At 40.2% G+C, this 27,104-nt stretch overlaps 1 protein-coding gene across 1 annotated transcript in view; it reads left to right on the plus strand.

Moving 5' to 3' along the window:
• Positions 1-21,847: 21,847 nt before the first annotated feature.
• LOC126058050 (zinc finger protein 699-like) overlaps positions 21,848-27,104 on the plus strand; it is a 546,539-nt gene continuing 541,282 nt past the window's right edge. Inside the window, exon 1 of the mRNA XM_049853043.1 lies at positions 21,848-21,893. The gene's annotated coding sequence lies outside the window, so the exon portion shown is untranslated. The remainder of the gene's footprint in view (positions 21,894-27,104) is intronic.

Below are 27,104 nucleotides of genomic sequence, written 5' to 3' on the forward strand. Positions count from 1 at the left end.
CCAGTTATGCCAGCACCCTTTGTTAAAAAGACTCTCTTTTCCCCATTTAGCTAATTTGGGGCCTTTGTCAAATATTAACTGCTCATATGTGGATGGATTTATGTCTGGATTCTCAATTCTGTTCCATTGGTCTATATATCTGTTGTTGTACCAGTACCAGGCTGTTTTGACTACTGTGGCAGTATAGTGTTGTTGTTGTTGTTAGGTGCCGTCAAGTCGGTTCTGACTCATAGCGACCCTATGCACAACAGAATGAAACAATGCCTGGTCCTGAGCCATCCTTACAATCATTGTTATGTTTGAGCTCATTGTTGCAGCCACTGTGTCAATCCACCTCGTTGAGGGTCCCCCTCTTTTCCGCTGACCCTGTACTCTGCCAAGCATGATGTCCTTCTCCAGGGACTGATCCCTCCTGACAACATGTCCAAAGTATGTAAAACACAGTCTCACCATCCTTGCTTCTAAGGAGCATTCTGGTTGTACTTCTTTTAAGACAGATTTGTTTGTTCTTTTGGCAGTCCATGGTATATTCAATATTTTTCGCCAATGCCACAATTCAAAGGTGTCAATTCTTCTTCAGTCTTCCTTATTCATTGTCCAGCTTTCACATGCATATGATGTGATTGAAAATACCATGCTTTGGGTCAGGGGCACCTTAGTCTTCAAGGTGATATCTTTACTCTTCAAAACTTTAAAGAGGTCCTTTGTAGCAGATTTATCCAATGCAATGTGTCTTTTGATTTCTTGACTGCTGCTTTCATGGCTGTTGATTGTGGATCCAAGTAAAATGAAATCCTTGACAACTTCAATCTTTTCTCCCTTTATCATGATGTTGCTCATTGGTCCAGTTTTGAGGATTTTCGTTTCCTTTATGTTGAGGTGCAATCCAAACTGAAGGCTGTGGTCTTTGATCTTCATTAGTAAGTACTTCAAGTCCTCTTCACTTTCAGCAAGCAAGGTTGTGTCATCTGCATAATGCAAATTCTTAATGAGTCTTCCTTCAATCCTCATGCCCCGTTCTTCTTCATATAGTCCAGCTTCTCAGATTATTTGCTCAGCATACAGATTGAATAAAAAAAGAATTTTTTTTTTTTTATAGGTATGGTGAAAGAATACAACCCTGACACATACTTTTCCTGATTTTAAACCAATCAGTATCCCCTTGTTCTGTACGAACAACCGTCTCTTGATCTATGTAAAGGTTCCTCATGAGCACAATTAAGTGCTCTGGAATTCCCATTCTTCACAATTTTATCCATAGTTTGTTATGATCCACACAGTCGAATGCCTTTGCATAGTCAATAAAACACAGGTAAAGATCCTTCTGGTATTCTCTGCTTTCAGCCAGGATCCATCTGACATCAGCAATGATATCCCTGGTTCCACGTCCTCTTCTGAAACCAGCCTGAATTTCTGGCAGTTCCCTGTCAATATACTGCTGCAGCCGTTTTTGAATGATCTTCAGCAAAATTTTGCTTGCCTGTGATATTAATGATATTGTCCTGTAATTTCCACATTCAGTTGGATCACATTTCTTGGGAATAGGCATAAATATGGATCTCTTTCAATCAGTTGGCCAGGACTCTGTCCTCCATATTTCTTGGCATAGACGAGTGAGCACCTCCAGCACTGCATCTGTTTGTTGAAACATCTCAATTGATATTCCATCAATTCCTGGAGCCTTGTTTTTCGCAAGTGCCTTCAGAGCAGCTTGGACTTCTTCCTTCAGTACCATCAGTTCCTGATCATATGCCACCTCTTGAAATGGTTGAACATTGACTAATTCTTTGTGGTATAATGACTCTGTGTATTCCTTCCATGTTCTTTTGCTGCGTCCTGCGTCGTTTAATATTTTCCCCCATGGAATCCTTCACTATTGCAACTCGAGGCTTGAATTTTTTCTTCAATTCTTTCAGCTTGAGAAACTCTGAGTATGTTCTTCCCTTTTGGTTTTCCATCTCCAGCTCTTTCCACATGTCATTATAATACTTTACTTTGTCTTCTCTAGCTGTCCTTTGAAATCTTCAGTTCTTTTACTTCATCCATTCTTCCTTTTGCTTTAGCTGCTCGACGTTCCAGAGCAAGCTTCAGAGTCTCCTCTGACATCCATCGTGGTCTTTTTTTTCTTTCCTGTCTTTTCAATGACCTCTTGCTTTCTTCATGGATGATGTCCTTGATGTCATTCCACAACTCGTCTGGTCTTCGATCACTAGTGTTCAATGCGTCAAATCTGTTCTTCAAATGGTCTCTAAGTTCAGGTGGGATACATTCAAGGTCATGTTTTGGCTCTTGTGGACTTGCTCTGATTTTCTTCAGTTTCAGCCTGTACTTGCTTATAAGCAATTGATGGTCTGTTCCACAGTTGGCCCCTGGCCTTTTTCTGACGATGATATTGAACTTTTCCATAGTCTCTTTCCACAGATGTAGTCAATTTGATTTCTGTGTGTTCCATCTGGTGAGGTCCATGTGTGTAAAAAGAAATACACATACACATAGTCGCTGTTTATGTTGGTGAAAAAAGGTATTTGCAATGAAGAAGTCGTAGGTATTGCAAAATCCTATCATTTGATCTCCGGCATTGTTTCTATCACCAAAGCCATATTTTCCAACTACTGATAATTCTTCTTTGTTTCTAACTTTTGCATTCCAATCACCAGTAATTATCAATGCATCTTGATTGCATGTTTCATCAATTTCAGACTGCAGCAGCTGATAAAAATCTTCGATTTCTTCTTCTTTGGCCCTAGTGGTTGGTGTGTAAAAATTTGAATAATAGTCGTATTAACTGGTCTTCCTTTTAGGAGTATGGATATTATGCTATCACTGACAGTGTTGTACTTCAGGATAGATCTTGAAATGTTCTTTTTGACGATGAATACAACACCATTCCTCTTAGAGTTGTCATTCCCAGCATAGTAGACTGTATGATTGTCCGACTCAAAATGGCAAATACCAGTCTATTTCAGCTTACTAATGCCTAGGATATTGATATTTATGCATTCCATTTCATTTTTGATGATTTTCAATTTTCCTAGATTCATACTTTGTACATTCCAGGTTCCGATTATTAATGGATGTTTGCAGCTGTTTCTTCTCATTTTGAGTCATGCGGTATAATAGGTTCTAAAATCAGGTAGAGTAAGGCCTCCCACTTTTTTCTTCTTTTTCAGTAATGCTTTACTTACCTGGGGCCTCTTTCCCTTCCTTATGAAGTTGGTGATTTTTTTCTCCATCTCATTAAAGAATGTTGTTGGAATTTGGATTGGAATTACGTTAAATCTGTAGCTCGCTTTTGGTAGAATGGACATTTTTATAATGTTAAGTCTTCCTATCCACGAGCAAGGTATGTTTTTCCACTTATGTAGGTCTCTTGCAGAAGTGTTTTGTAGTTTTCTTTGTATAAGTCTGTTACATCTCTGGTAAGATTTATTCCTAAGTATTTTATCTTCTTGGGGGCTACTGTAAATGGTATTGATTTGGTGGTTTTCTCTTCGATGTTCTTTTTGTTGGTGTAGAGGAATCCAACTGATTGTTGTATGTTTATCTTGTATCCTGATACTCTGCTGAACTCTTCTATTAGTTTCAGTAGTTTTCTTGAGGATTCCTTAGGGTTTTCTGTGCATAAGATCATGTCATCTGCAAATAGAGACACTTTTACTTCTTCCTTGCCCATCTGGATGCCCTTTATTTTTTTATCTGGCCTAATTGCTTTGGCTAGGACCTCCAGCACAATGTTGAAAAATAATAGTAATAAAGGGCATCCTTGTCTGGTTCCCGATCTCAAGGGGAATGCTTTCAGACTCTCAATTTAGGCTGATGGTGGCAGTTGTCTTTGCATAAATGCCCTTTATTATGTTGAGGAATTTTCCTTCTATTCCTATTTTGCTGAGAATTTTTATCATGAATGGGTGTTGAACTTTTTCAAATGTCTTTTCTACATCAATTGGTAAAATCATGTGATTCTTGTCTTTTGTTTTATTTATGTGGTGGATTACATTAATTGTTTTTCTAATGTTGAACCATTCCTGCATACCTGGTATGACTCCCACTTGGTCATGCTGAATTATTTTTTTGATATGTTGTTGAATTCTATTGGCTAGAATTTTGTTGAGGATTTTTGCATTTAGTTCCTGAGGGATATAGATCTGTACTTTTTTTGTGGCGTCTTTACCTGGTTTTAGTATCAGGATAGAATGAGTATGGGAGCATTCCGTCTTTTCTATGCTCTGAAATAACTTTAGTAGTTGTGGTGTTAACTCTTCTCTGAAAGTTTGGTAGAACTCTGCAGTGAAGCCATCCGGACCAGGGCTTTTTTTTGTTGGGAGTTTTTTGATTACCTTTTCTATCTCTTCTTTTGGTGTGGGTCTATTTAGTTGTTCTACCTCTGTTTGTGTTAGTTTAGGAAGGTAGTGTGTTTCTAGGAGTTCATCCATTTCTTCTAGGTTTTCAAATTTGTTAGAGTACAATTTTTTATAGTAATCTGATATGATCTTTTAATTTCAGTTGGGTCTGTGGTAATATCACCCATCTCATTTCTTATTCGGGTTATTTGCTTCCTCTCCTGTTTTTCTTTTGTCAGTTTGGCCAATGGTTTATCAATTTTGTTAATTTTTTTCAAAGAATCTGCTTTTGGTCTTGTTAATTCTTTCAATTGTTTTTCTGTTTTCCATTTCATTTAATTCTGCTCTAATTTTTATTATTTGCTTTCTGCTTGGTGCCTGAGGGTTTCTTTTGTTGCTCTCTTTCTATTTGTTCAAGTTGTAGGCATAATTCTTTGATTTTGGCCTTTTCTTCTTTTTGGATGTGTGCATTTATTGATATAAGTTGACCTCTGAGCACTGCATTCACTGTGTCCGAAAGGTTCTGATAGGAAGTGTTTTCATTCTCATTGGATTCTCTGAATTTCTTTATTCCATCCTTAATGTTTTCTATAATCCAGTCTTTTTTTGAGCAGGATTATTGTTCAGTTTCCAAATATTTGATTTCTTTTCCCTGCTTTTCCTGTTATTGATTTCCACTTTTATGGCCTTATGGTCAGAGAAGATGCTTTGTAATATTTCAATGTTTTGGATTCTGCTAAGGCTTGCTTTATGACCTAATATGTAGCCTATCCTAGAGAATGTTCCATGTGCACTAGAAAAGAAAATATAGTTGGTAGCTATTGGGTGGAATGTTCTGTATAGATCTATGAGGTCAAGTTGCTTGATTGTGGCATTTAGATCTTCCGTGTCTTTATTGAGCTTCTTTGTTAATGTCCTGTCCTTCACCGAAAGTGGTGTGTTGAAGTCTCCTGCTATTATTGTGCAGCTGTCTATCTCACTCTTCAGTGCTGATAGTGTTTATGTATCTTGCAGCCCAGTTATTGTGTACATAAATATTTAATATGGTTATATCCTGCTTGTAGATTGTGCTTTAGTCATTATATAGTGTTCTTCCTTATCCTTTATGATGGATTTAACTTTAAAGTCTATTTGTCAGAAATTAATATTGCTGCTCCTGCTCTTTTTTGTTTGTTGTTTGCGTGATATGTTTTTTCCATCCTTTGAGTTTTACTTTGTTTGTGTCTCTAATTCTAAGGTGTGTCTCTTATAAGCAGCACATAGATGGATCATGCTTTTTAATTCATTCTGCCACTCTCTGTTTCTTTACTGGTGCATTTAGTCCATTTACATTCAGGTTAATTATGGACAGGTAGGAATTTAGTGCTATCATTTTAATGTCTTTTTTTGTGTGTTGTTGACAGTTTCTTCTTCCCACTTAATTTTTTGTGCTGAGCAGCTTATCTTTTATATTGTCTTTTCTTCATACTTGTTGTTGTTGATTTTTTTTTTTCTAGTGAGTCTCTGTTTTTTTCTTGTATTTTATCTTGATGTGTAGGATGGTTTGTCTCCTTTGAGGTTACCTTAATGTTTACTACTGATTTTCTAAATTTAAACCTAACTTTTATTTCTTTGTATTGCTTTATCTTCCTCTCCATCTGAAAGATCTATGACTACATTTCTTAGTCCCTCTTTATTGTTTTAATGTTGTCTTCTTTTACATAATAACATCACTGTTTCCCTGTTTTCAGCGGTCTTTTATCTTGATTTATTTTTGTGATTTCCCTGTCTGCATTGATATCTGATTACTCTGTCCAGTGTTCTAGCCTTGGGTTGATATCTGATATTATTGATTTTCTAACCAAAGAACTCCCTTTAGTATTTCTTGTAGTTTTGGTTTGGTTTTACAAATTCCCTCAACTTCTGTTTATCTGGAAATGTCCTAATTTCACCTTCGTATTTGAGAGACAGTTTTGATGGATATATAATTCTTGGCTGGCGATTTTTTTCCATGAATGCTTTATATAAGTCATCCCATCGCCTTCTTGCCTGGATGGTTTCTGCCGAGTAGTCCGAGCTTATTCTTATTGACTCTCTCGTAGGAGACTTTTCATTTACCCCTAGCTGCTCTTAAAATTCTCTGTTTATCTTTGGTTTTGGCAAGTTTGATTATAATATGTCTTGGTGACTTTCTTTTAAAATCTACCTTATGTGGAGTTTGATGAACATCTTGGGTAGGTATCTTCTCATCTTTCACAATATCAGGGAAGTTTTCTGCCAAAAAAGCTTCAACAATTCTCTCTGTATTTTCTGTTATCCCTCCCTGTTCTGGTACTCCAATCACTCGTAGGTTATTTCTCTTGATAGAGTCCCATATGATTCTTAAGGTTTCTTCATTTTTTTAAAATTCTTTTATCTGATTTTTCTTCAAATATATTAGTGCCAAGTGGTTTATCTTCAAGTTCAGAAATTCTGCCTTCCACTTGCTCAGTTCTGCTCCTCTGACTTTCTATTGAGTTTTCTACTTCTGTAATTTTATTGTTAATCTTCTGAATTTCTGTTGCTCTCTGTCTATGGATTTTTCCAGCTTATTAAAATTTTCATTATGTTCCTGAATAACCTTTTCAATTTCTTCAGTTGCTTTATCTGTGTGTTCCTTGGCTTGTTGTGCGTATTGCCTCATTTTCTTCCTGATGTCTTGAAGGGTTCTGTATGTTAATCTTTTGTATTCTGCATCTAGTAATTCCAGGAATGCACTTTCATCTAGAAGATCCCTGGATTCTTTGTTTTGAGAGCCTGTTGAGGTGATCATGGTCTGTTTCTTTATGTGACTTGATATTGACTGTTGTCTCCAAGCCATCTATTAGTTATTGTATTTGTTTATTTTATGTTTGCTTACTGTATCCTAGTTTCTTGTTTTGTTTCGATATGCCCAAATGGGTTGCTTGAGTGAGCTAGTTTGATTATTTTCACCTTTGGAACTCTGAAGTCCTGTCCCCAAATGGCTTGAGCTGTTATCAGGTATATCAGTCTAGGAGTCCATTCACTTTTCTTGTATGAATTCAGCTCAGGTGTCCAGGTAGCCGATCATCAAGTGAGTGGTACAGGCTCTGTCCTCAGTCTTAGAAGGGCAGGGGCAATTGGTGTAGGTACCAGTATCTGGTTATAGCAGGGGGTCACGCTCTGAACAAGGCAGGGGGCTGAGAATCATTCCCCAAGTGTCCCTGAGGAAAGCATGTCCCTACTCCCTACAGCGTGCAGGTGGGTTTGTTCTGCAGATGGACCATGAGCACTCAATGTTCTTGTTTCTAAGGAATGGGAGGTACCTGTTATCCTTGGACTGCGGGTGGCTGGGTGATCTGAGTGGAGCTAGCAATCCTTAGACCCCTGATGTGGGTAGGTGAGGACACTGTTTAATAGGCAAGCGGTGTCAAACATAAAATACCCACCTCTCCACCACACAGCTGAAACAGCTGTAGTCTGCCAACAAGGGCCTATTCTCCTGAAATAGGCCCACACAGGTCCATGCAGGAGGGAAAGTTACTCCAAGTCCACGGACAATCTATGCCTGAACAAGAGCCACTTCTGTCCTGAGCTCTCCCGGTTAGTGAAGCTGGCAAATTATCTTTTCCCCCAGTAATGAATTTATTCCTTCTCCAAGGCTGGGAGGATGGCTCTAGGTGCTCAACAGGGCCTATCTCAAGGCCAGGGAAATCAACAGCTGCTAAAGCTGGCTTGGGGGTGGTGCGTGGTAAAATATACGCAAGTACTTAGCTTTTGCTCAGAGCGCTGTTCTCTGGTCCCGTAGATGTGAGTAGGCTGTGTGGCTGGCTGCTTCTCTCTGAGGAAACTGAGGCCAAACACTAGTATTAGCCCACTGTAGCCACTTCCAGGAATGGTGCCTGAGGGCTCCCTGCGATTCAGGTCCTGTAAGTCCTCTCCACTTCTGAACCATCTCTTCCTTCCCCTGCCCCTCAGTTCGTTTTTTAACATTGCCTTTGATGTTCAGGGTTCCTAGCTTGTCATAATTATACTCGTTTCACTTGTTTTTTTGTGTCTTTGTTGTAAGAAGGCTCATAGGAAACATTTGTCTATTCTGCCACCTTGGCCACACGTCTCCGAATAATGTTGTTTTTTTAAAAAATATAACTCTGTCGTCATTAAGAATGATGAGGTTATTTTCTTTTAAGCAAGAGTTTACATCAAAGTATAAGAAAAAGGAAACGTGGCTATTAACACTGTCATAGCGCCACTAATAAAAACTAATAAAAACAGTAACATTATATGTAGTGTTATTTTGATAACACACATGTCCTTAGGTGAAAAATCTGATTGTTAGTGGACACAAGGAGTGATGTACACCAATTTAGGTATTGAGGCAGACAATAGCCATTATAATTAAACCTCCTGGATGATTATGTCAAAGGCTTGTATGTAGAAGCTGCATTTACTTAGATGAATGTGCTCGAGTTTTATCATAAATTATAGTAGATCAGTTTCATGCAGGCTGCCCAGTCTGTGTTATCCATGTGCTGAAAGTAGATTATTTTTATCCTCATTTATTATATCCTGTTGTGAAGGGGCATTAGAAAACCCATAGCATATGTCACATAGTTATGAATGTCATTAAAAATGAAAAAATGTCCCAGTTACCTTAGATGTGAATTGAGCTGTACTTCAGGGCATCAGTCCCATGAACTGATCCTGATTATTACTGGTGACATAACCTAACTTCTCCAAGCTCATGTGGAAAGCAGGAGGACACCTCCGTGTAAGATAAACTGCTGAGTGCATTAGGGTCACTATGAGTAGGAACTGACTCAACAGCAATGCATTTGGTTTTTGGGTTTTGAGTACATTGTGTGGAGGGCTAATGTGCTAAAAGTTCTACATGTGACTAGTCTTTAACCTAGGATCCTACCACATTTTTCTTCCTTAAATCTGTTCATTATATGGAAAGCACGCATTTGACAAAATATCAGTGATTCTGATTTTTTTTTACGCTATAATTTCCCTCTTGAAGATAAAACACAGTGCATGATGGATAATTCCAGCATTAAAATAATTGAATAATAAACAGAAAAAAAATTATTTCTTACTCATAGACTTGGAGATATATGCATAGGCTTGGTAAACTCCACTCTTCCACATAAAGTATTCAGTCTGTTCTTTAGCAAATAACCAATCCTTTACTTAACAAGCTGCTGATTAAAATACGGAAAACAATTCCTTTAACATTTCTTTCTAACCCGATTTGACTTGGTACTTTTCATATTGTATTGTATTGTATTGTATTGTATTGTATTGTATTGTATTGTATTGTATTGTATTGTATTGTATTGTATTGTATTGTATTGTATTGTATTGTATTATTATACTATAAAAAGGGTAGTAATGGCTTGGTCAGTAAACTACCTTGTTTTCTGTTTAGACAGGTAACAGGATTGGGGAGGGTTTAACAGGAGGCATCAAAATTCTTCTCATGGAGGGAAGCGCTTTGCTCTATGAAAATACCTCAATAAGCCTGATTTCCCAAATAAACTGATAGTATAGCAAATGGCCAGAGCCACAATACCTAATATAACACAGATTTATTTGTTTAAATGCATCAGCTCATAAGCTCATAAGCGAAGACTGGTCATGGGGGGGGGGGGGGAACCTGATTATTTTTTGAGATTTTGGTGAAAATACATGAGGGTTACATTTTTACAGTTAGTTTTTTTAAACAATTCTTTTTAAAAATTAGTTTCCTTTGTTGTTCAATCATGTTCCTTTCCTAAAAAGTCTGTATATCTTAGTCTTTTTTTACATGTTTGGGTTTCTAATTGATGTTTCTTCAAAAGTAAAGTCATTTTCTAGAACAACACAAAGTTTGAAAAACATTCATCTCCCTAACACAGCTCTGAAGACTTGTTACCCTGGCTTACACACAAAGATAAGAAATCAAATAAAGTTGAACTTACCTGTTGGCACATAGTCCCAGTTTGGCTTAGCAAATTGATATGCTTATTATCAACGTTAAAACAAAAATACTAAGCCATATATTTTTTTTCAAATTAGAGTAACATTTCTACAACCAACCAACCAACCAACCAACCAACCAACCAACCAACCAACCAACCAACCAACCAACCAACCAACCAACCAACCAACCAACCAACCAACCAACCAACCAACCCAGTGCCGTAGAGTCAATTCCAACTCATAGTGACCCTATACGACAGAGTAGAACTGCCCCGTAGAGTTTCCAAAGAGTGCCTGGCGGATTCAAACTGCTGAGCTCTTGGTTAGCAGCCATGGTACTTAACCACTACACCACCAGGGTTTCCACGTTACATTTCTACTAGGAAGTCAAAATGTTCCTAGGAGGAAGGAACTCCCCAAGATTCTTATAACCCATCTTATAGACATTGCCATGGAAACATGCCGGAATGGAACTGATAGAACACTTTGTGGTCCCTAGGGTTTCATACAGCATTGTCTTGAAAAACAGTTAAAATAATTACTGATGAACTGTAACATAGCTCTGGTCTGACATTGGAGTCTCTGTTTCTGACTTCATTTAGGTAACTCTGAAGAACACAATGCCTCAGGCAAAATCATCTTTCTAATTAGCTAGACAAAGGCTTATCTGAGGGCAAAATCACCACAAAGTTACAGCTGAGCAGGAAGAAAGATTTTATTCAGCATTTGTTCAGAGGCAAAAGTGGGAAATGGACAAGCATGCTGCCAGAGCCCTGTCTGCCTGAATCCAAGGAATGTTACACAATCATCAGTGTATATTAACATTGCAAATGGGTAAAATCATTAAAAGTTGTACCTTTTCACAGATTGGCTAAAAACTGCTAGATCACCATGATTCTACATTTTTTTCTTAATAATCATTGGTACAGGTCTCAGTAATGAGTCAGGAAGGTCTTCATTGGTCCAACAAATTTTGCTATTTTCTAAATGCTAGTAAAAGAAGATAAGAATGGAAAATATGTAGGTCTTTTGTGCTCTGTTTATGATTTGCTTATATGAAAGGTTTCCTAAAAGATGTTTTCCAAGATTGTCCTAGCCATTGTTTTTATAGCTCAAGGCCCAGTCACTGTGTTCTTGCGAGTCCAACTCCAGACGGGTCACATTCTTTATACTCAAGGACAGGGAAGAATGACTCCATTTTTATCTCCTGAATCAGGCTTAAGGTTCAAAAGATCATCTCAGGTGATAGCGTGGGTGGGTCCCCTCAACCACCATGGAACCCAGAAATCTGGATTTCAAGAGAATGAACACTCTGACCAAGGAAAACAAGTTAGTGGATGTTATAAATTTCACATTTAGGACAGAAATAGACCTTATGACTACCTGTTTCTTTTATTTGTTTATTTATACTTCTGTTGTGCCTTAAGTGAAAGTTTACAAATCAAGTCAGTCTCTCATTAAAAAATTTATATGTCGTGTTGTTTTTGTTAGGTGCCGTAGAGTCGGTTTTAACTCATAGCGACCCTATGCACAACAGAATGAAACACTGCCCGGTCCTGCGCTATTCTTACAATCATTGTTATGCTTGAGCTCATTGTTGCAGCCACCGTGTCAATCCACCTTGTTGATGGTCTTCCTCTTTTCCTCTGACCCTGTACTCTGCCAAGCATGATGTCCTTCTCCAGGGACTGATCCCTACTGACAACGTGTCCAAATTATGTAAGACGCAGTCTCGCCATCCTTGCCTCTAAGAAGCATTCTGGCCACACTTCTTCCAAGACAGATTTGTTCGTTGTTTTGGCAGTCCGTGGTATATTCAGTATTCTTCGCCAATACCACAATTCAAAGGCGTTAACTCTTTCAGTCTTCTTTATTTATTGTCCAGCTTTCACATGCATATGATGCGATTGAAAATACCATGGCTTGGGTCAGGTGCACCTTAGTCTTCAGGGTGACATCTTTGCTCTTTAACACTTTGAAGAGGTCCTTTGCAGCAGATTTGCCCAATGCAATGTGTCTTTTGATTTCTTGACTGCTGCTTTCATGGCTGTTGATTGTGGATCCAAGTAAAATGAAAAAAATAAAATATAAAAAATTTATATACACCTTGCTAAAATACTCCTAATTGCTCTCTCCCTAATGAGACAGCACACTTCTTCCCTCCACTGTCTTTTTTCGTGTCCATTATTTGGCCAGCTTCTGATCCCCTCTCCCTTCTCATCTCCCACCCAGACAGGAACTGCCCACATAGTCTTATGTGTCTACTTGATCCAAGGAGCTTACTCTTCACCAGTATCATTTTCTATCCCATAGTCCAGTCTAATCTCTGAAGAGTTGGCTTTGGGAATGGTTCCTGTCTTGGGCTAACAGAAGGTCTGGGGACCGTGACCACTGGGGTACCTGTTTCTTTTGAAAGAGCAGTTCTGCCATCCATAAAATGTCCTTCGTCTGATTTACATACAGACGAGTCACTGGGTGTCAAATCATAGCACAGCTAAGCGTCCCGGAACTGTTTAGTCGCAAGGCTTGATTGTAACTGCGGGGTGCTTTTTATGCAGCCCTAAAGTGACAGAAATTAAAATGCCAACAAAATCAATATTAAACAGCACAGGAAACTGCATATATAATATAGTAAGCCTACTCTACCAGTGAGTTACTCTCCAGGTGGATAAATTACTCCATCAGAATAAGTAAGGACTTTTGGAATTCGATTAATTTTTTAAGATCACAATGGTTTCCACTAAGTTTTCTGAAAAATTAAATTCAAGGCACTCTAGTAATAAATATGGTTTCTTGAACTCGGATAATGTGAAAGATTCTCCTCTGACATTTTTATATCCATCATTTTATTTAATCTCCCAGTGAACCAATAAGACAATTATCCTGAAATGAAGAAAAGTAAACTGAGAAGGTTTGTGTAATGTGTTCCAAACCACACACATGGTCAAGGCAATTCAAACCTAGGCCTGAAGATTTTTTTCAGAACTATTGTTTTTAGAGATTCACATTTTGTTGGATAACTGCTGTGTGCTCAGCATGAGTACTCTCTGTGCATTCTCTTTGAATTCCCCCCAAATTATGGGAAGTGGAGTTCATTGGTGTTAAATAACATGGTCACAGTCTTGTGCTAGCAAGTGGCGGGGCAGTCATTTAAACGGGAAACTTTGCTTTTTCTACCATACCACAGCACTGGCTTATTGGCTATCCAGTTCCCAAAAGGTAACAGACGTTGAGAGAATCTGAAACATCTTAGTAAAGAGTAATTTTTGCCAAAGCTAGAAAATTAGTGGTGTCTTCAGTTTAACTCTAAAAATAAACATAATACTTAACATCATGGGCTATCAAGTGGACCTTTGTTTGAATTCTAGCAGTCTGACCTACTACCTACATGACTCAGACAAATAGTTTACCCTCAAAGCTTCAGTTCCCACCTTTGTGCAATTGGGACGACAATAACTACATCATAGAATTGTGCTAAGGGTTATACAGATAATATATGCAACATTCTGTACCCTATGAGGTCCCTTAGTGGTTCAAACAGTTAATGTGCATGGCTACTAACCAAAAGTTTGGAGGTTTGAGTTCACCCAGGGGCACCTTGGAAGAAAGGCCTGGCAATCTAAAAAAAAAATCAGCCATACAGCACAGTTTTACTCTGACACACATGGGGTCGCCATGAGTCAAAGTCAACTCAGTGGCAAATGGTTTTCTTGATACTCCAAGAGTGATAGTAGGTGGGGTGGTTACAAACATGGACCCTGGAGCCAACTACCTGAGTTTACATTCTGGGACTTCGACCGGCCCGCTCTGTGAACTTGGGCAAGTTTCTTTATCCATCTGTGTCCCAGTTCCCTCACTACTGAGGGTAATGACAGTACTGCTTCATGAGTCAGCATTTGTAAAGTTATTAGAATTGTGCCTGGCACATTGTAAGCACTATTTAAGAGCTTGTTGAATTTCAAAAATGTGCTTTCAACACAGTAAAAAAATAGGTCATTTACTCACATGCATGTGAAAGATGGACAATGAAAAATGAAATGATGCATTAGAACTGTGGTGTTAGCAAAGAATGTTGAATGTATCATGGACTGCCAGAAGAATGGACAAACCAGTCTTAGAAGAAATGCAACCAGAATGCTCCTTAGAAGTGAGGATGGCAAGACTTTGGCTCACTTACTTTGGACACATCACCAGGAAAGACCGATCACTAGAAAAGGACATCATGCTTAGTGTGATGGTTAAGATTGAGTGTCAGCTTGGCTGGGCCATGATTCTCAGTGTTTTGGCAGTTGTATAATGTTGTGATCACTTCCGTGTTGAAATCTGATACATGATCACCCCCATGATGGGATCTGGTGAGTGGTACTGGCCAGGACAGGGCGTGTGGCAGCTCACAGCCCCTTTAGCCTTCCTCTCCCCACCCTCCCCTGCCTACCTCCTTCCTGCTTGCCTTGCTGGGGCCTTTGCTTGTTTCAGATCCTGCAGCTGGCTCTTGTTCCTCTGGCCTCTCGTTCTTGGGACTTGGGCTAGCAGTTTGCTGGTGTGGATCAGCAGAATTTTCTTCCTGCCTCACAGACTTGGGACTTACACCCTCTGAAAACTGTGTGAGCCATTTTCTTGATATAAATCTCTCTCTCTCTCTCCACACACACATTACTGGTTTTGCTTTTCTAGAGAACACAGCCTAAGATACTCGCTAAAATAGAGGGTCAGTGAAAAAGAGGGAGACCCTCAGTGAGTTGGATTGACACAGTGGCTGCAACAGTAGGCTCAAACATAGCAACAGACGTGAGGATGGCGCAGGACCGGGCAGCAATTTGTTCTGTTGTACACGGGGTCGCTATGAGTCGGAACTGACTAGAAGGCAGCTAACAACAATTTTACTCTCCAATCACTTGTGTGAATTAAAAATGATACTTTTCCTACAGTTTAAATTTTTGATCTTTAGAGAATATTCCTTCATTGCCACTAAAACCAAAAAACCAAAAACTAAATCCATTGCTGTTGAGTTGATTCCGACTCATAGTGAACCTATAAAAAAATTCATAGTGAACCTATAGGACAGAGTAAAACTGCCCCATAAAGTTTCCAAGGACTGCCTGGTGGATTCAAACTGGCAACCTTTTGTTATTATCCATAGCTCTTAACCACTACACTGCTGGGGTTTCATTGCCACTAAAGAAACAGGTAAAATCAAATCAGTGTCCCAGAATGTTGTTATTGTTTTTGTCAGGTATCATCAAGTCAGTTCTGACTCATAGCAACCCTACGTACAACAGAATAAAACACTGCCCGATCCTGCGCCACCCATGCAATCGTTATACTTGAGCCCATTGTTGCAGTCACTGTGTCAGTCCATCTCATTAAGGGCCTTCCTTTTTTTTTTGCTAACCCTCTACTTTACCAAGCATGATGTCCTTCTCCAGAGACTGGTCCTTCCTGATAACATGTCCAAAGTATGTGAGAGGTAGTCTTGCCATCCTTGCTTCTAAGCAGCATTCTGGATGTACTTCTTCCAAGACAGATTTGTTCTGTTCGTTCTTCTGGCAGTCCATGGTATAGTCAATATTCTTTGCCAATGCCATAATTCAAAGGGATCAATTCTTCTTTGGTTTTCCTTATTCATTGTCCAGCTTTTCATGCATATGAGGCAATTGAAAACACCATGGCTTGGATCAGGAACACGTTAGTCTTCAAGGTGACATCTTTGCTTTTTAACACTTTGAATAGGTCTTTTGCAGCAGATCTGCCCAACGCAATGCATCATTTGATTTCTTGACTGCTGCTTCCATGGCTGTTGATTGTGGATCCAAGTAAAATGAAATCCTTGACAACTTCAATCTTTTGTCTGTTTATTATGATGTTGCTTATTGGTCCAGTTGTGAGGATTTTTATTTTCTTTGTTGATGTGTAACCCATACTGAAGGCTGTGGTCTTTGATCTTCATCAGTAAGTGCTTCAAGTCTTCTTCACTTTCAGCAAGCAAGGTTGTGTCATCTGCTTATCTCATGTTGTTAATGAGTCTTCCTCCAATCCTGATGCCCCGTTCTTCATATAGCCCAGCTTCAAGGAATTATTTGCTCAGCGTGCACATTGAATAAATATGGTGAAAGGATACAACCAGAATGATGAGTATTGTATAGCTAAACCAATTGCTGTTGTAAGTTCATGGAATTGGGAGGAGGTCGCAGTGGAGGGGAAGGTGTTAAATGTCTCTTCTAGGTCTGGAGCTTAAGCAGCTGTGTGGGTCGAGGTGCTGTTTCCTGAGATGGAAACACTAGAGAAAGACTAAGCATTCATGAAGAGGAGGAGGAAAGAGAACTAACATTTATTTAGTACTGTACCAAGCACTTTGTGTACATATTATTTCATTTAACCCTCAAAACCACTCTGTACGGTATTACTTTCTCCATTTCACGGAACCGTGAGACTGAATAAATGTGTTGTGCTGTAAAAGTGGCGTGGGGGCAGCATCTGATGTCCTCTAACTTCACAAGGAAGGAGAATCAAGATCAACAGCTGGCTGTCTTTAAGCCCAGTGGACATGGCAAAACTGACCAGCCCCCTCGGTGGGTCACAATTACCTTATTTGCACAGTCCCCTCCTCCCCAATCACATGGGTGGGAGTTACAAGATTACGGTGAGAAAGGCCACACAAAAGGGATCCATTGCACCACATGTGCTTATATATGCAGGTGAATCAACTTATTAAGTAAAAAGTTCTTGCATACATCTGGTAAGAAATCTCCTTCCACCCCCCCCGAAGTTCCAGATGTTACAGGAGTTACCACTTTTAACCCAAAGCGACCCTGTCCTTTTCTCTTAATCCCTGAGTATCACCATTGACAACCTTTATAATTTCAATGACAAGTTGGAAATCTGTAATGTTAGATGACTTTGCCCAGAAATGTCACAGGAGTTGGTATATAACACTCACGTTAGGCACAGATGTGGTATACTGAGGCTAAAATCCACAACATAAGAATATTACACGGCAACCTAGTAACGTCATTTATATCGATTTCAGCATCAATATGATGTAATTATTTCCATCTAGAAGTGAGTAACAGTATACGTTTTTCTATCCCAGTCATGTACACTATCTGTATTACCTCAAACTTTTTGGAACAAAATGCATTAAACTAAGCAGAACCTCAATGTTCAAAGAATTTGTTTTCTTAAGGGTGATATTTCCAAACTCTCTCACCAAAAGAAAAAAAAATTCTGAATCATAGAACCCATGAAGTTTTCAAATAAAAGCAACACCAGAGGAAACTGCCGTCTATTTCTGAAACTGATTTCAATCCAACAAGATGGATTGACACAATAGCTGCAGCGATGGGCTCGAACACTGAGGGTGGCGCAGGACTAATGTTTCTTTCTGTAAATTTTTATGATTTGTGTGTTTTTTTATGTATGTGTGTATTAAAATGTATCTGTAAGTTTATATGTAATATTTCTAACCCCCAAATACAAATAAAAATGAGATTTATAAAGATACTGATCATAAAAGGCAATAATAATGGCAACTAAAAATAAATGAGGTTTTTGACTGACAACAGAGTTGTCGGAACAGAGCTCCGTCCTAAGTTGGGTACTACCAGTATAGACCTTATTTGGATTTTACCAGTTTTTACACGTACTCTTTTTTTTTTTTTTTTTGGTGCACATTGTTGTTAGTTGCTGTCTAGTCAATTCTGACTCATGGTGACTCTATGTGTGCAGAGTAAAAAAAAAAATAGAACTGCACTATTGAGTTTTCAAGGCTGTGTGCCCTTTCAGAAGCAGGTTGCCAGGCCCGTATTCCAAGGTGCCTCTGGGTGGATTCAAACCTCCAACTTTTAAGCTAGTAGTCAAGCGCTTAACCGTTTGCTCTACTCAGGGATTCCTTTTTGGTATATGCTGCTGTTGTTAGTGCTGTCAAGTCAATTGTGACTCATGGCAACCCCATGTGACAGCGTGGAACTGCCCCGTAAGGTTTCCTAGGCAGTAATCTTCATAGGAGCAGATCACCTGGTCTTTCTCCTGCAGAGCCGCTGGGTGGGTTGGTGCACGGTGCTATGAAACTCTATCACACTTGTAGGTTCTTGTAACCACCACCACAATCTGCCTGATTCATAAAAGTTGGTGTTCCCAGGATTCTGTCCTGAGCCCTATGCAGTTTCCATTCTTCACTCTCCCTGGCCCCCCCTTCTCTCCTGGTGCTTTAACTGTCATTTCATTTGGATAATTCTCAAATTTATCTCCTAACCTCTCTCCTGAGCTTCAGAGCTAACTGATGGCCTGATTCTGGACACCCACTAGTATTTTCTCTGTCTTTTAAACTTCAATATATCCAAAATTAGACCCTACTCCTTCATTTTTCAACTAAATGTTCTCTATTTGGGGGAGTAGCACCCTGCTGCCTATGCTGGAAAACCTAGGAATCATCTTAGATGTACCATCGCCCATATTGCATCTTCATATAACAAAGACACCTAACAGTCATAGAGCAAGGCCCTCCATAAAATCTGGCCTGAGTGTCACCTGAGCCTCCTCCCTCTGCACTCCCAGCTGTTTTGGAACAGACTGTGCACTCCACAGCTCTTTGCTTTCAAGATCTATCCCAAATGCCACAAATTCCATGAAAACTTGTCCTATCTCTCTTTAAAATTAATCACACTACTATCACCACCCACACCACCATCATCATCACCACCACGAACACCACCATCACTACCACAACCACTACCGCCATCATCAACACCACTGACACACCTCCTTCTAGCCACTACACTTCCTCGCTATTTCAAAGATGACCTTATAGTTCTCTCCTCTTTCCAACCTCCTGGCCACATAGGAATGAGATTCTGGATCAGCAATTTCAAAGAGTCAATTTTTTAATTAAATATTTGAGTACCTACTGTATGCAAAATCCTGACTCCATTTATGGTACTCAACTCAGCTCTCAGTAGAAATTTTGCAGACAACTGGGTTCTGAAAATATATTCGTTATAAAAGGCTGAAAACCTATATGGACCTTCAGCTGAGTGAGATATCAGTTAACATATGTAAATAATAAGTAAAAACTACTTAATAGACTACTTGTTAGGGACAATTCTGAAATTATCTGGAAGATCAAGGGGAATCAGTTCAATAGGTATAGGTTTGCCTGTATTGGCGAATGGTACTGCCATCTACCCAGTTGAGCAACACAAGACATTAGAAACACCCTCCCTGGCTTCTTTTCTCACTCACACACCCTGGATCCACTTCTTCAAGTTTTTTTTTTTATCTGCTCCTTCAAAAAAAATTTTTTTTGGCCTTTCCTCCAAAATACTTCCTAAATCCAACAACTTCTTATCATCTCCATTGCTACCACCATTGTCAAAGTCCCAATTGTCTCCTTCCCAGGCACTACAAAAGCTTCCTAACTGGTCTTCCTACTTCCATTCTTACCCATCTCGAATCTCTTCTCCACACAGAGTAAACTTTAAAAAAAATCTAAGTAAGATAATATCACTCCCTCCTTAAAACCTTCCAGTGAAAATTATCATAAAAGTCCAACTCTTTGTGGATACCTACAACTTTATTTTGTCTCTGAGTAGGAATCAACTCGATGGCACTGGGTTTGTTGGGTTACCCCTTGCTGTTTTTCTCTAGCTACATTGTTCTGCTGTATTTCCCTTCCCTCTTCTTTCCCTTCCTCCCGGTGTGCCTTCAGGCCAAGAGGATTGAGTTCATCATACTCTTTTCACGCCATATTATCACCTTTGGTGTGCAGGAGGATGATTGATTAACTGATTGATTCCTTTTATCTCCTACCTCACTCCCACCCATATCCTTAATATATTTTAGTATATTTAACTTGTACCTCTTTATTGGAATGCATTTTTTTTTTCATATCTTGTTGTTTAATGTGCATGTCTTTTACGTTTTCATAAATGGTGCTTGGTTACTAGACTCATTCTGTTTTCTGCTTTTTTTCAATGAGCACAATGTTTTTATAATCCATCCATGTGACTCTGTGCATATCTTGTGATCTGTGGCTTGAACTACTACATGGTACATCCGTATTTTTACCTACCCGTTTCTCTACTGGTCCTGGTGATGTAGTGGTTCAGTGCTCAGCCTCTAACCAAAAGGTCAGCAGTTGAAACTCACCCAGAGGCTCCACAGGAGAAAGACCTAGCAATCTTCCATAAAGATTATAGCCTCGGAAACCCTATGGACAGTTCTACTCTGCCACATGGGGTGGCTATGAGTTGGAATCAATGTGACAGCAACAGGCTTTTTTTTGGGGGGTGGTTCTCTAGGGACGAACGACCAGCTGGGCTCCAACTGCTGCCCCAGGAACATTTGGCTTCTGTCTGCCCCAGGAACACTGGGCTTCTCTCTGCCCTTTGAGTTGGCCACACTCATACTTTCCTAGGCCTTGAAGCCTCTGTCCTCAGGCCTTGGCACAGAACCCTCCTTCTTATCCTCCAGGTCTTAGCTCCATGATCGCCTTGATCAAGCAGGCCTGCTTCCTCTTTCCAGTGTCCACCTGGCTCGTGTATTTTCTTTGGATCAGCTGCCACACTCTGAAGCCCGTTCTTTGTTTGTTTGCTGTCCAGTATCTTCTCTGTGTGGGCCACACTGGCCTGTCTCTGTCTCATTCTCTGGGTGTCCGCAGTGCCCTGACGCATCCTTGGTCGGCATGGTGCCCAATAGCCCAGCTCCTCTCAGGGACATTCTTGTCGCTTCACTTCCTCCTCTGTCTATATTGTCCTTTAGTGACGTCAGCGTGATACTGACCCAAGGAGAGATGACGAAATTATACTCCAAAATTAAATACAGTGATTTGGATAGGATCAGATATTTCTCTTTAAATATCATCTAAACTCAGTAATTCCACAGTCAGTTCTGTAGGCTCAGTAATGATTGTCTGAAGAGGGTTAGTGACTGAGTGAATGAGATCAAATGAAGAGATTTTTGTTGGGCTGGAAGCCCCTGAAAAAATGCAAGGAATGTGAAAAGATAACATTTATTGAGTGCTATGTGCCAGACTTTTTCCATATGTCTGGGACTCAACCTGTTTTTCTCCTCTTCCAGGCATCAGATAAGGCTGTTTTGCATGTAGGAGCAGGTCTGGCTGGGGAAGAGGAAATTCTCTGCTCCTGACCGATGGAAGGAGCCCTGGTGGTGCAACAGTTAAGCGCTCTGCTTCTAACCAAAATGTTGACGGTTTAAACCCACCCAGCAGCTCCGTGGGAGAAAAAACCTGGTGATATGCTCCTGTAAAGATTTAAAAAACTCACAGCGATCCTATAGGACAGAGTAGAACTGCCTCAAAGGGTTTCCAAGGAGCAGAATAAATAAGGAAACCCTATGGGGCAGTTCTGCTCTGACCCAAGGGGTCAATATGAGCTCAAACCAACTCTACGGCACCCAACAACAACTGACCAGTGAAAACCATGGCAAAACCAACAAGACTGTGCTTTTTCAATACTTAGTTTCCTCTGCTACCTCCTTTCATGAAAGGAAGCAGGGATTGTCCAAATGGTTTGAGGTTTGGAACATGTGAAAAAGAAAAGGTCTTTGATCTTCATCAGTAAGTGCTTCAAGTCCTCTTCACTTTCAGCAAGCAAGGTTGTGTCATCTGCATATCGCATGTTGTTAATGGGTCTTCCTCCGATCCTGATGCCCAGTTCTTCTTCATACAGTCCAGCTTCTCTGATTATATGCTCAGTATACAGACTGAATAAGTGTGGTGAAGGGATACAACCCTGACACATACCTTTCCTGATTTTAAACTGCGCAATGTCCCCTTGCACTGTTTGAACGACTGCCTCTTGATCTATGTACGGGTTCCACATGAGCACAGCTAAATGTTCTGGAATTGCCAATCTTTGCAATATTATCCATAATTTGTTATAAGCCACACAGCTGAATGCCTTTGTATAGTTAATAAATCACAGTTTACCATCTGGAGCAAATGAGAGTGAAGAAAACCAAAGACTCAAGGGAACATTTAGTGCACAGGACTAATGGACCACATGAACCACAGCCTACATGACCCCGAGACCAGAAGAACTAGATGGTGCCCAGCTACCACTACCAACTGCCCTGACCAGGATCACAACAGAGGGTCCCAGAGAGAGTAGGAGAAAATCTGTAGATCAAAAAATCAAATTCACAAAACAGACCAGACTTCTGGCCTAACAGAGACTGGAGGACTATCCGAGCCTATGGCCCTAAGACAGCCTTCTGAACTCGAACTGAAAGCCATTCCCAGAGACCACCATAGATGGGTCCATAAAATAAACAGTAATTCCCAAGAGGAACATGCTCCTTAGAACAATCAATTATATAAGATCAAAAGGGGTTGAAAATCAGGAAGAAGGGAAATGGAGAACCTAGGATGGAAATGGGGAGAGTGCTGACAGGCTGTGGAGAATGCAGCCGATGCCATGGAATACTTCATGTACAAAGTATCAGACAGGAAACCTATTTGCTGTGTAGACTTTCACCTAACGTACACACACACACACACAAACCCTAAATGCACAAACACCAAAATAAATGTATAAATAAAGCACAAATAATTATCTTTCTGGTATTCTCTGCTTTCAGCCAGGATCCATCTGACATCAGCAATGATATCCCTGGTTCTTGCCCTCTTCTAAATCCGGCTTGAATTTCTGGCAGTTCCCTAGTGATGTATTGCTCCAGCCATTTTTGATTTATCTTCAGCAAAATGTTAATTGTAACCGTGAACTAATAAAGATTTGGTTTGTTTGTTGTTTTACATTTTCATTAGGTATTCAGGTCAAGAAGATAAATTGTCTTGAAAAGTGTCATCAGTTTTCCTGTACTCAGCCTCTGAGGAGCTTCTAAGAATTGGATCCATTAAGACAGAAACTGCCGTTCTTCTCTGTTGGGTGGTCAGGGTGAGATTTCCTGCAGTTTGGGTTTATTATGTACAGTGTACTATGGAGTTGCTAAGACAACAAACATTAAGGATCAGCCAGAGAAGGGGGGAGGTGTCTGGGGAGAGAACGGGTGTCAAGTCCTTGCCTTGCCTTTGCCACTTGTGAGAAAAGTGCATCCTCACCAGCTCCCCTTCCCTAAAGGCTGGGTTGCTGTGTGCTCCTCCACCTGAGTCAACAGCAAGCCCAGACACCTGGGGTACTCAGGTTTCCGGAGAGCAGATGCCAGATGGCTGACAAAGCCCCCCAACTGGAAGACTGGCACAGAAGACGGAAGGGTCTTGGCACAGTTCTTTTGAAAGGTAGCTGGACCAATATAGGCCAGTTTTTCTAAATAGTGAAATGCTAGTGGTCACATCTCACTGGTGAGTAAATGCCGATGGTAAGAATGATGGTGATGGTGATGGTGATGGTGATGGTGATGGTGTCACCCGTGGATGCCTGGGAATCTGCACTGCTTATGCTCAGAGCAGTTACATCCCAGAGGGAGAGATTAGCAACCACGGGAGATTTTAAAAAGTGACTGCAGTCTTGATTTTTATCCACTGAAGAACATTAAAGGGGTCGGATTCATAGCCCAGGGAACCGCCTTTTAAAAGCCTCCTCCTCCCTTCTGCAGTTTTCCTGCACGCTGCAGCTACTCCCCATTCTGTCAGATTTCAGCAGCCGGGAGCTGGTCCTCCAGGCTTGGCTGGTGTGGAATTTTTCCTTCTTTCTTGCTCTTACTCTGCTGGGTGCCTTGGCTTCTGCTCCAGCTATGGGAAGCTTTCCAGTTTAGGTAGAGGAGTGGGCTGCTGAGGGGCAGTGTGTCACCTGGTGGATGGAGGGTCAGGGGAGGCTCTGACATTCTGACTTAACAATTGCTGTAGTAGTTTTTTGCTGCAGCACTAGCTCGGCCCTTCCTGAAGCTATTATGTGTCACAGGCCATGTTAGACCCCATACTGTGTTCTCCCAGCAGCCTCATAACCCTGCAGTGCAGTCATTGTTCTCCCTGTAAAGAGAGGCTCTGAGCCTCAGGGGATCGCTCACATCCCCAAGGACACCTTGCCTAAAAGTGGCCAAGTCAGGATCTGAACTCAGACCTTTCTTCTTCCAAAGCCTGAATATCTGCTAGTCAGCATGCCTGTTATCCTAAAGAATTAAGTCAGAGGGATACAGACACAAGGATTAGAGACATCATTTTGATTAAATACTGAAAAAACCACCAAAGCCTAAAAATAAGATAAGGAAGTAAATTATTATCCTGCAACTTAACAGACTTTTATACAGCCATTTCAAATAATAAATAAAAAACAATGACTATACCAAAAAAGAAGCACACAAAGTCATGATGGATAAAAATTTAAATGAAGTTTAGTATATATAGAAAACCAGAATCACTTAAAACTAAGCATATACTAAATAAAAAAAATCAGAAATGTTATAACAATGTAAATTATTGTCTACTAAGGTAAAACCTTGGTGGTACAGTTGTTAAGGGCTACGGCTGCTAACCAAAAAGGTCGGCAGTTTGAATCTACCCAGCGCTTCTGGGAAACCTTATGGAGCAGTTCCACCCCGTCCTGTAGGGTTGCTAGGGATTGGATTCAACTTGACGGCAGTGGTAGTGGGCAAGGTGAAATAGAGGGATCATATTTTTCTCTAAAAGTATTTAAACTTTAAATAATTTCTGTTTCTTTTTTGAAAGAAAGAAAGCTTGTTGGTCCTGGGCACACTGATTTTGCTGGTCACAAGCTTCGCAAACACCAGTGAAAGCTGGCAAATCTGTTGTTGTTGTTAGGTGCCATCTAATTGGTTCCGACTCATAGTGATCCTATTCACAACAGAGTGAAACACCTCCTGGTCCTGCGCCATCCCCGCAATCATTGTTACGCTTGAGCTCATTGTTGTAGCCACTGTGTCAATCCACCTCGTTGAGGGTCTTCCTCTTTTCCACTGACCCTGTACTTTGCCAAGCATGATGTCTTTCTCCAGGGACTGATCCCTCCTGACAACATGTCCAAAGTACGTAAAACGCAGTCTCATCTTCCTCGCTTCTAAAGAGCATTCTGGTTGCACTTCTTCCAAGACAGATTTGTTCATTCTTTTGGCAGTCCATAGTATATTCAATATTCTTCACCAACACCAAAATTCGAAGGCATCAATTCTTTTTAGGTCTTCCTTATTCATTGTCCAGCTTTCACATGCATATGATGCGATTGAAAGTACCATGGCTTGGGTCAGGCGCACCTTAGTCTTCAAGGTGACATCTTTGCTTTTTAACACTTTAAAGAGGTCCTTTGCAGCAGATTTGCCCAATGCATTGTGCAATTTCTTGACTACTGCTTCCATGGCTGTTGATTGTGGATCCAGGTAAAATGAAATTCTTGACAACTTCAATCTTTTCTCCAGTTATCATGATTTTGCTTATTGGTCCAGTTGTGAGGATTTTTGTTTTCTTTATGTTGAAGTGCAATCCATACTGAAGGCTGTGGTCTTTGATGTTCATCAGTAAGTGCTTCAAGTACTCCTCACCTTCAGCAAGCAAGGTTGTGTCATCTGCATAACACAGGTTGTTAATGAGTCTTCCTCCAATCCTGATGCCCCTTTCTTTTTCATATAGTCCAGCTTCTCAGATTATTTGCTAGGCATACAGATTGAATAGGGGTGGTGAAAGGATATAGCCCTGATGCGCACCTTTCCTGACTTTAAACCAATCAGTATCCCCTTGTTCTGTCCGAACAACTGCCTCTTGATCTATGTAAAGGTTCCTCATGAGCACAATTAAGTGTTCTGGAATTCCCATTCTTCGCAATGTTATCCATAATTTGTTATGATCCATACAGTTGAATGCCTTTGCATATGTATACACACACACACACACACACACACACATATATATATAGGCATCATGCTTGGTAGAGTAGAGGGTCGGTGAAAGAGAGGAGGACCCTCAAGGAGATGGATCGACACAGTGGCTGCAACAATGGGCTCAAGCATGACAAGGAGAAGCTGGACTCTCTGTGTTGAAAAGCAAAGACTAAGGTGAACCGGACCCAGGCCACGGCGTTTTCAATCACCTCATATGCATGTGAAAGCTGGATGATGAATAAGGAAGATCGAAGAGGTAATGCCTTTGAATTTTGGTCTTGGAGAAGAATATTGAATATACCATGGACCGCCAAAAGAATGAACAGAAGAAATCTGTCTTGGAAGAAGTGCGATCAGAATGCTCTTTAGAAACAAAGATGGCAAGACTACGTCTCATATACTTTCAGCAGGTTATCAGGAGAGATCAGTTCCTGGAGGAGGACGTCATGCTTGGTAAAGTAGAGGGTCAGCAAAAAGAGGAAGACCCTCAACACTGGATTGACACAGTGGCTACAAGAATGGGCTTAAGCATAACAGTGATTGTGCGGATGGCACAGGACCGGGCAGTGTTTCGTTCTGTAGAACATAAGGTGGCTATGAGTCTGAACTGACCCAAAGGCACCTGATAACATACACGTATACATATACATATATATACAGTCACATGCCACATAACATCCAATTGGGCCATGTCTGACTGCATATATCTCCATAGTCCCTGGGTTACAAACTCCTGACTTATGTACGACTCGTTGTTATGAACTAATCCCTATAAAGCCTATTATATTAAAAATTTGAGGTACATACAAATCAAAAGGATGCTACTTTGCAAAGCATCAAAATATTACTATTACTGTGTTATTATGTTAAAGATGTTCAGTGTATCTGGAAGTGTTTCTATAATGTTTTTATGCATAGAAAGGTACACTATATGCTATATACTAAGACAAACATTTTACTAACTGATGTTAGATATGAACTTGCACACAAATTCGATTTAAAGACAGACTTAGGGAGGGA

This window comes from Elephas maximus, chromosome 14 (assembly GCF_024166365.1).
Source record: "Elephas maximus indicus isolate mEleMax1 chromosome 14, mEleMax1 primary haplotype, whole genome shotgun sequence".
NCBI lineage: Eukaryota > Metazoa > Chordata > Mammalia > Proboscidea > Elephantidae > Elephas > Elephas maximus.